Below are 11,483 nucleotides of genomic sequence, written 5' to 3'. Positions count from 1 at the left end.
TTATCAACCAAAGTATCAATACAAGGTAAAGGGTAAGCATCCTTAGGACATGCTTTATTTAAATCAGTGAAATCGACGCACATGCGCCACTTACCATTACTTTTTCTTACCATAACCACATTGGCCAGCCATGTTGTGAACCTGATTTCTCTGATGACATTGGCGTCGATTAGCTTTTTCACCTCAGCTATTGATGCTTGTCGCTTTTCGGTGCCGAGGTTTCTTTTTTTCTGGGAGATCGGCCGAGCTGCTGGATTGATTGCCAATTTGTATGTTATAACAGACGGATCTATTCCTGGCATATCAGCAGAGGTCCATGCAAATAGGTCGGCATTTTGCCGTAAGAAACTTGCAAGGCTTTTTCTATCTTCAGTACTCATTGAGGTGCCCACAAAAGTGAACTTCATTGGGTCATCATTTAGAGTGATCTTTGTTAGCTCTTCATTTGGCATAGGCCGATCTTCGAAATCAGCCCGAGGGTCAAGTTCGGCTGGTATTATCTGTTCTGACTTTATGGAGTTGATCTGTGATTGTCCAGCTTTTTTGAGGGGCTTTAAGCTCGTGTTATAGCATTGCCGAGCTTCCTGGAGGTCTCCGTGAATCGTAGCTACCACATTGTCCTGCACAGGGAACTTGACGCAAAGGTGAATAGTAGATACGATTGCTGCAAATTTATTTAAAAAGGGTCTACCTAAAATGACATTATAAGGGCTAAAACAATCAACTACAAGATATTGAATATCCTGCGTCCTATATAATGGTTGCTCACCGAGTGTGGTTTGTAACCACACTGATCCTAGTACAGGAACTCGTTCTCCTGAGAATCTGACCAGGTCTCCAAAGTACGGCTGCAGAATATTGTTGCTCAGCTTCATCTTTTCAAAGGTGGTGAAAAATAAGACATCCGCACTGCTTCCTGGGTCAAGTAAAACCTTTCTTACTATCAGGTCTCCTAACTGAATAGAGATGACAACAGGGTCATCTAGGTTGGTATCGACACCATTGAAGTCGGCTGATCTGAAGGTCACTTCTGGGACATTCGTCAGTGGCCAAGGATTGTTTGGGGCATCCGTTACTGCCAGCATGGCCCTATAAGTGCATTTTCGGGCCGAGCTTGTGTGTCCTCCTCCAGCGTAACCCCCTGAAATACAATTTATTACTCCTCTAGGTTGGGCCGGTGCTTTTTCCTTTCCTTTTGAGGATGTGCCAGCTGCTGATGTATCGGGGGCGGGGATAGTGTTCTTCTGGATATGCCCTGCGATGAATTTGTCGAGATGCCCTTGCCTTGCTAGTCTTTCGAGGAGATCTTTAGCAATAACGCATTCGTCGGTTGTGTGTCTGTGTTTCTGGTGAAAAGTGCAATATTTCGATTTGTCAACGCTTTTTGATTCTGGATAATTGCCGGCTTTGCGAGGAGGCTTAATTAGCTTAGAGTTGAGTATCTCCTTGATAATGTCGTCCCTTTTTGTGTTGAATTGAGTGTATGAGTCATAACGAGGGACCGGCTTAAATGCTTTTTTGCCATCCCGGGGTTTATCGTCGTCTTTGCTTGTGGTTGATCTTTCTGTCCTCCTTGCTTGCCTGAGTTCTTCGACATCAATCTGACCTTTGGCTTTCTCACGAAACTCGGCTAAAGTTTTGGGCTTTGTCACAGCGATAGTTTCCTGAAATTTGCCGGGGGGGAGGCCGCTTTTAATGGCGTGGAGATGGACCTCTGGATGGAGGTCGGGGATCCTCATGGCGACCTTTATAAAGCGGGTGATGTAATCCTTCAGGCTCTCTTGTGGTCCCTGCTTAATAGTCGTTAAATAGTCAGAATCGTGGAGGTATATTGCGGACGCTGCAAAATGGTCTTCAAATTGGCCAGCTAACTCCTGAAAACGGGATATCGATTCTGCAGGCAAAGAGCAAAACCAGTCAAGTGCAGAACCGTCTAAAAAAGATGGAAAACATCGACAAAGAATTGGATCAGATGCACCATTAACAATCATAATAGATCGGAACTTCTTGACATGTTACTTTGGGTCACCCAATCCGTCATATGGGGTTAGAGTTGACGGAAGAGTGAATTGTCTGGGGAGCTGAAAGTTCATTATATCTGCTGTAAATGGCCCTGCAGAGTTGTCAGGTTGTTCTTCCTCGTTGTCAGGCTGAGCTTCTTCATTCTGGTGATTTCCTTCATTGTTGCTTTGAGGTGTCTCAGAAACATGAGTTCGTTCGTTGTTCTCGTGGTCATCATTATTGTGCTCTAAGCGAGCTTGTACCAATTGGGCGATTTGGTTTTGCATTCTCTGGTTATCCTCCGCCATTCGTTGGTTTGCTTGTTGAAGCTCGGTCACTATCCGTAAAAGCTCGGATGGAGTGGGCGGGGGAGTGTCAGCCATGAGAATGTAAGAAGATTTTGGGGATTACCACAAATGATGTTTCAAATTTTCGGGCCCCACGGTGGGCGCCAATGTTCTTACCAGCTTGAGCCAAGGTATAGGTCGTCTTCCCGATAAGGTCGGCAAACTCCTAAGGCGCGATGCGAACCTCGTCGGCAAGGGAAGGGTTGGAAAGGTGGGTACCTGCAAAGGCACTCCGACGCTCAAGTCAATAAGAGAATGTGTATGAAGACTTTTTCTTAGAAAAGATTGCATACCTCTTTTGTTTCTGTTTCTCTCTTTTATACTTGCTCGGATAGAGATGATTGTTTTGTCCGAGTCGTAACGTCTGGGGAGAAAATTAATCATATGTCCGACGTTATGGAAATAAATGCCGATTATTGCAAATGTTCGGTTATTATCGTGAATACGTTACCGAGTTATAACTCGCAACTGATTTTACTGATCATATCAATAACCATCACTATCACCATCGCCTCACAAACACAGTTTTTAATTTTTAGACTTTCTTTTCTTATGATGTAATTACCCATTTTATTAATCTTGTTTTCTTTCAAATTCAACTAATCATCATAAAACGACTTAAAAGAAGAAGGAACGAATAGTTATAAAGAAAAGTTAAGCGGCATAGATGGATGCTCATTGATTACATAGTGTAAACAATATATTAATTATATTTTTTAAAATATATTTAATTTATGTGTGCCATTACTTTGGTCTAAAAATATAAAATATTTTATTTATTTTTTCATTACAATAAAATAATACCTGACTTTGGAAAAAAAATACAATAAACAATATTTTAACAGAAATTTAACAGACAAGCAGTTTTTAGTAATTTTAGTTATTATTTGATCAATATAAATATTAAATTATTTTAAATAAATAATTTTTTTAATTTATGTCTGTAAATTCTAAAAAATATAAATACAAATGATATTGATTCACATATGTAAATTCTAATAAATATAAATATAATTTATATATTTTTGTGTGCAAACACTTATAAATATAGATGTAAATTATTACTAACCTAAAATAATAATATTTACAGATCATGTAGTATTGCTAATATTTTAATAATGAATCTATTTTTTTAAATACAACACTAAAAAGAATTTTATCATAAAAAATAGGCAAAATATGAAAAGTGCATCTAACATGAGACACTGTCTCACTTTCTTTTCACAGACTCATCCTCAACACGAAAATGAGTTTCTGTTGTTCTGTTTTTCCTTTTTCTGGATAAAAAGCTATTATCCATGGACCCTGATACGGATATGGGACACGACACAATACAGGATATGTGGATACGAGAATTTAAAATTCTTATAAGACACGGAGACACGATATATATATAAAATATAAAGTATTTTTTAGATAAATTGTAATGATATTTTGATATTTTATTAATATTAAAATATAAATTAATTTTTTAATTATTTTAAATATTTTTTTAATTATATAAAGTATTTAAAATATATTTTATTTTAATAATTAATAATATATATTATTTCTAAACTCATCTCAAGAATGTATGTTAAGAATAATAAGACTGGACACACTGACACGTGATGGTATTCAGGTATATTCAAGTGTATCCGGAAAATTTTTTTATATTTTTTTATTAAGACACGGTTTAGACACAAAAAATATGTATGCCGGACGAATGTCAATAAATGTTATGTTTAAAATATATCCGACACGTAAACACGACAAATCAAGAAAATATATGTGCTTCATAGAATAAAATTTAAAACAGCCACCCTGTAATTTACTGCATCAACTATAAACTTTGATCCGTCACCTTATAACTCGGTCTTTATTGTGCATTATGAGTAATAATTCGAAGTTAACTATCATTCATTCTTTGCTTATAACCGACACCTTCATTACCGACTTAATGACCATCATTTCCATCTTAATGACCAAACAGTTATAACATGAATATCATTCATCAATTCTATGCCTATAAAGTGCACTAATTTCTATATCTCGAGACAGATAGATAGACAATACATGATAAATTCTATTTTCATTTCTTACATTCTATATTCATAGAATTATTATAAACATACAACACATGATAAGTTCTATTTTCATGTCTTACATTCTATATTCATAGAATTATTATAAGCACACACATGATAAGTTCTATTTCATGTTTAACATTTTATAATCATAGAATTCTTATACCTCTTAAACACTTACTGACTTGAGTGTCGAAGTGTCTTTTGCAGGTACCCACCCCCTTGTTCTCTCTTTGCCGACGTATAACTCATCTTGACGGAGAGCTTACAAGTATTCATCGATGGACGAGCTATACATCGGCCAACCTCTACAAGAACAATTGGCGCATTATTAAATATCAATAATAAAAAATTAAATGTAAATTTATGATTCTAATTGTCATAAATATGATACTAATGTAAATAGCTTTGTTAAAATACTCTATAATGCACGTGTGTATTAATTAGTTACAAATTAATATTAATATTAATAATTAATTTCTGTTATTAATTTCGTGCTACTAAAGGTTATATATAGTATTTCTTTTGTGGTTCATGAGTCTAAGTTTGAGAGCCAAAGTATTTTGTTTATTTTTTTTAATTTGTTATTCTTCTTTGACTACTTCATTGAATAAGAATGTATTCTTCGTATTGTTCTAAAAATCAGACCGGACCAACCGGATTAACTAAAAACCGATCCTTTGGCTGGTTTGGTTGATGCCTAGAATTATCCTACAAAAAAAAACGGTTATAAAATTAGTTGAACTGACAGTTAACCGGTGAATCGGACCGCTTTTTTAATTTTTGATTCGTTACTCTCTGTAATACAGCACCGTTTTGATGCCCAAAAAATAAACCCTCGGCCCAGAAGCCCAAAAAAACCTATGCCTCCTACCCCCTTCAATCTCTCAGGTAACGTTTGTTTTGAAATACTGGGAGACTGGGACTCAGTATCATGTTTGTTGGTCCAAAGACTGGTACTAAAATTTCAGTCTTTATCTCAAAAATTTCAGTATTTTAGTCCTTTCAAAAAGTAGGGACACAGTGAAGGTCTCATACCAACCATGGAGCAGGTTATGCCCGGAGTGCATCATTGTTATTGTGCAATACACATTTGGGGCAATTTCACTAAAAGGTGGAAGGATAAATAGTTGAAAGGAGCAGTCTGAGAATGTTGTAGAGCCACCACAGTTTACGAGTTTGAGGCTGCAATGATGAGGTTAAAGGGAATCAACAATGCTGCCTGGGAATACTTAGATAGATTTGACCCAAAGACTTGGACAAAGGCACATTTCAGTGAGTGGCCGACGGTGGACAATATGACTAACAACAACTGTGAGACATTCAATGGAAAGATTCTCAAGTACAGAGGCAAGCCAATCATCACGATGTTAGAGGAGATTAGAGTACATATCATGAGGGTTATGACAAGGAATAAAAAGTCTTTTAGTGGCTATTTTGGTTCGATAGCACCAAGACAACTTAGTAGACTTGATAGAGAAAAGGAAGAAAGCAACAAATGGACTCCTACATGGGCAGGTGATGACAATGAAAAAATATATGAGGTTGAGAAGAATCCTACTAAAGTAACTATGGACTTGAGAAATTAGAAGTGCATCTGTAGATTTTGGCAGCTCACAGGCTTGCCTTGCTGGCATGCTTGTGCAGCACTTGCTCTGAGAGATCGTAGGCCAGAAGATTAGATTCATAATTGGCTGGGAATGGCTGCATACAACACAACATATCAACATAACATCAACCCTGTACCAAGTAAAGAATTTTAGGATAAGGCTGAAGGATATCCTCCACTGCCTTCTCATTACAAGACACCTATTGGCAAACCAACAAAAAAGAGAAGAAAGGAGAGAAATGAAGTAAGACCGAACCCCAACCCATACAAGCTTAAAAAGAGATATGGAACAATTATTTGCAAGTACTGTGGTGAGGTATGAATATGTTGTTTTATGTATTGTTTCTAGAACTCACTCATAATGTTATATTTACACCAACACCTGCACTATTTTGTAGAGTGGCCACAACAGTAGGAGCTGTCAAAAAAAGTTTCATGATATGGCTGATGAGGTAGCAGCTATAGAAGCAGAGGAAGCTGTTGTTGCAAATGAAAACCTAAACCAACAGAAACTTGCACAGCCACCACCACCACAAGAAAACCCCCCAACTAATGCACCCCAATAACAGAACCCTAATGATGCATCTACAGCTCCAAGACCCAAATCTAACCATGTGGTCTCAACTGAAACAATGAATGCTGCAAGTCCAGCAATGAGGGAGAGGTTTCAACAGTTCATGCCAACTCCAAGTCTGAGACAACAGCCAAAGCCTGGCCCAAGACCATCAAAACTGGTCCCAAGAGGAGTTCTTGGGAGAACCAATGGCCCAGCTGCACCAACTGACCAAGGTGGTCCAAGTAGAGGTGGGGTCATGCAAGGATCTGCAACATAGACATAGGACCCAGGATGAAGACTGTTGTGCATGTTTTGTTTTTTGGTTATTAGGCCATTTGAACAACTTTGTGGACAAGGCTATTTTGTTTATCATCATAAACTTTTCTCTTTTTTGTTGTCTGGTACTATGTGATATGTTATACACATTGTGACTTTGCCTGTTAATTAGGTATTTCTGCCTTGTTTGGAAACTTAGTGATTAATGCCATTACTATGACTATTTTGTTAATACAATGAAGCAGAGACTTCTAATTAAAAAGAAGTTCTTGGATGTTATTATCTATCTTTACAATAACAATGAGTTGCTTGGTTATGAGTCACAGTCAATACTCATAAAGTTGACAACTGCTTATTTTGTTCCTTTACACTTTTTTTTGTTGTCAATGGTTGATGTTACACCAATTACAATATAAAATTCATAAGAACAGAGAGCTTTTTTTTTCATTTATTCAATGCAAGTTTCAAATTGATTACACATGATCCTCACCTCTGAGCATATATCATAAAAATCCATAATGCACAAAATTCCAACCCCAAACAGATGCCCATAACCATATTCTTAATACACTTTATTTCACCCCTAATCTGATTAACTGTCTTTTGTAATTTTTGCACATCTTCTTTCAATTTTGTTGAACACTCTGTAAGCTCAATCATCTTCTGGTATGATTGTTTCCATGGCCTTTCTTCAGATACAACATATGTCCTCACGTTTCTTGTTTTTCCCTCAACTTTGTCCAGCCAAACAAAATAGTCACACTGATGTTCAGCACTCTGAAAATTTGACACAACAATTGAAACGGGTGAAGAAGGAAAGAAATGGATGAAATATAACACTCTACCACACAGAATTTTATGCTTAAGTCATAAGACAAAGATAGTGAGATATTATGACCTCTAAAAGCAAAATTATATATATAATATAATGAAAAATATTTATACTAGGAGCCTTCGAAGAAAAGGGTAAAACAAAATCGTTAAATTAAAACGCGCAACTCTCACGAAGTGATAAAGCAAACGAAGCATCGTAAAAGCAAGCTAACATGGATATAAACAAAAGAGAGTTCCAAGGTACAAATATCAAAGCTCAAAACTCGGCTCGCGAAGACTAAACCGGCCAGAGCACATAAGTGTATATACATATATTTATAAGTGAACCCAAAAGAACCCAAAATATAGAGTTACAGAATTTGTTTCTCCAAAATAACCTCTAAGAGGAAGTTAATACATCATATATATATATATATATATATATATAAGCAGTGGAGATAATAAGTATCTATATAAATATATATAACCAAAATAAAGTCCCAAAAGCTCAAAGATCTTTGCTATCAGAAGCTTCCAGCATGCCTCAGCGAGGAGCCTCACGTCCTGCATCTGAAAACCACAAAATCCGCATGTCCGGTTCTCAGCATGGTAACAGTGCCCACATATCTAACATATAATGTCTTGGGAAAGCCGAAGGCAATCCTAGAACTTCTGACATATAATTAAATCTTATAAACATAATTAAACCATGAAAATGAAATAGGCAACTAGTTAAGGGTCTTTAGACTATCTAATACTCCTCAATCCAACTCCTCCGAACCTCCCAACTGTCACTGGAATCGGTTGTTACAAACACATTTATTACATACAAGAAAATCACAGGTAGAAGGCATTTACAGCAGATAAACAAGTAGCAAGTAGTTATGCAATCAATTAGGCATTCCAAACAAAACACACTAAACAAACATATAGATGCATATGATGCATGCCTGTCCTAGTGGCTGATGAGTCTCATATGTCGGTTATCAAGCCAACCCGACATGTCTGGTAGCTAACCCGGACACAATCTCTTTGTTGCGCATTAATACCATTAGAGGAGATTCGTGCTCTGTCACCATTAGAGGGTATCTGTGTCCTGTCATCCTTACAACCAGAAAGAAAAATACAAGCATATCACATTCATTCATTAATCACATATGCATCTCTAACATACTCGCCACATTTTCACACTTCCTCAATTAATCACAATCATTTAATCATCAATTATATTTAAGTAATAATTCTTCTTTCATTTTCACTTACATTAAATCATTCACTCAATCATTCATTTTTTTAACTTTTTTCATCTCCAAGTTATCACTCCTCCCTACCTTCTTCTCACCACTTAACATACAACTAAGGTTTATGGGCTAAAAAAGTGAAAATATAGGATTAGAGGTTCAAAATTACCTTTTAAAACACAAAACTCACTTTGTTTATTTCAGGGGTCACGTGTACGCGTGGGCGTGCATTTTTGCTTCCTCGCGTACGCAGCCGTGTGCCTGCATACGCATGCGTACCAAACAGAAGCGAATGACAGCATATAATGGGGTCCGCATACGCATGTATAGCAGAAGCTTTAAAAAGCTGCTAAGTCCAGAATTTTCAGCTTTGTACACCTAACTTTGATCGAGCATAACTTCCTCGTTTTATATAATGGGCCTTGGTCCCCATTTGGGTCCGGTGCAATCGGTTTGGCCTGTTAGCCTATTTTTGGGGCCAAATATTTTAAAATTAATGTCTAAATTCATATTTTAATTAATTCTACCACATTAAACGAATAAATGACCATTTGTACACATAAGAGATGAAAACGCTGATATTTGTACCCATGAAAGCTCGAAACTAATCTTGTACCCATGATAGATGCTGTCCATGTGACAAAAGTGCCCTGCCTTGGATCTGAGCTTGGTTTGTGGGTTTCCGAACCTACCTGGCACTCCCACCCCCCTCCCCAAAGCCATATCTGAGCCAACCATTCACCATCATCATCTTCATCTTCTTCACCATCATCCCCATCTATCACTGTCTCTTCTCAGCCACCATAACCTCCATCACCATCACCTCGGCACCGCCACAGCCACCTCCCTTCACCACAACCTCCGGCGACAAAAACACATGACATACACACTAACAGAGGAAATAAGAGAGCAAGGAGGAAGAGAGCAGAGAAACGAGAGATTCAGAGAGTAAAGAGAGAGCACGAGAAGAGATCCGAGAGAGGGATGGTATCGCGCCGTCACCAGCCACCGTCATGCACCACCACCGCCGTCAAGACGCCGAGCCACCACGCAAGAAGAGGGAGACATTGTCGTTGTTGCCAACGTCGAGGGAGAGAGCGTGCGTCGCGAGCCAGAGACGCCGCAAGGGGGAAGAGGAGCCGTCGTGCTCCGCCACTGCCCAGTCACTGTCGAGCTTCGAAGAGGGAGAGAAAGTGCGCGAAGATGAGAGAGAGAAGGAAAGCCGATCCTGTCACCACCGCCACACCCAGTCGCCGTCATCATCACAGGAGCTCGTTGCCGTCACTAGCGGGAGTCGCCGCCGCTGTCGCCGAAACCACTGTCTCCGTTTGTTTCTCAGCCTTGTCTCTGTTTCTAATTCCTCTCTTGTGTGATGAGATCGCTGCTGCCGTGGTGGTGGCCGTGGGGTTGTTTGTGCTTAAACGAAGCTAATACTGCTGCCGCTCCATTCCTCTGTTCTTTTCAAGTTTTAGTAAGTTGTCCTTGTTCCAAAACCCTTATTGTTACCGTTCTATTTTCATGGTTGATTGAGAATTTTGAGACATTATTGCATTAGGGTTATGTCAATACCTTTGCAAGTTGTTCGATGGCATTGTTGTTGCGGGAAGCTGTTGGTGCGGCTAATGCCGCTACTGCTGCTGATTCGATTTAAAGTCGTTGTCGCCGGAGGTTGTGGTGAAGGGAGGTGGCTGTGGCGGTGATGAGGTGATGGTGATGGAGGTTATGGTGGCTGGGAAGAGACAGTGATGGATGGGGATGATGGTGAAGAAGATGAAGATGATGATGGTGAATGGTTGGCTCAGATATGGCTTTGGGGAGGGGGTGGGAGTGCCACGTAGGTTCGGAAACCCACGAACCAAGCTCAGATCCAAGCCAGGGCACTTTTGTCACACGGACAGCATCTATCATGGGTACAAGATTAGTTTCGAGCTTTCATGGGTACAAATGTCAGCGTTTTCATCTCTTATGGGTACAAATGGTCATTTATTCCACATTAAACTATAAAATTTTATTTTTTAATTTCCTGATTAATAACTAATTTATTCGCTAATTATTTACTAATCTCTCGGATTTTACATGAAAATCCTAACGCTAGTAACAAAAAGCAACGCAATTTCGAAACCTACCTCCCACAGAGGACATCACAGAAACAATCTGTCTGGATTCCACTCTGTTCCAGACTTAAGTACCACAGCTTCAATTCCGTGCAAACACTTGAGTCAAACTTCTTTTTTTTTCTTCTTCTTGTTCCTCAATATGGAAGATTCGCTACCAACAGCGCTGCCACAATTTAGGGATAACGAGCTCGATTTTTCTTAAAGTGAACCCATGTTCTTAGTTATCCGTTAGGGTTTCAACAGAAACCATCTTCTTTCTGAAGATAAAAGAGAACGAAGGTTTTCTAATTAATTTTGTTTAATTAATCTTTAAAATAAATAGTTTATTTTGAGTTGGCACTAAAAGGACAGCTCACTCAAAAGAACAGTGCCAGCAAAGAGTAAAGAGAGCCACGTGTCCACTCAAATTAACAACGCCACACATTGATGGCCGAAAAGGTGAATGTGTCCGCCGGAG

This window comes from Arachis ipaensis, chromosome B10, assembly GCF_059453495.1.
Source record: "Arachis ipaensis isolate K30076 ecotype BB chromosome B10, ASM5945349v1, whole genome shotgun sequence".
Taxonomy (NCBI): Eukaryota; Viridiplantae; Streptophyta; class Magnoliopsida; order Fabales; family Fabaceae; genus Arachis; species Arachis ipaensis.
This window is presented reverse-complemented; position numbering follows the sequence as displayed.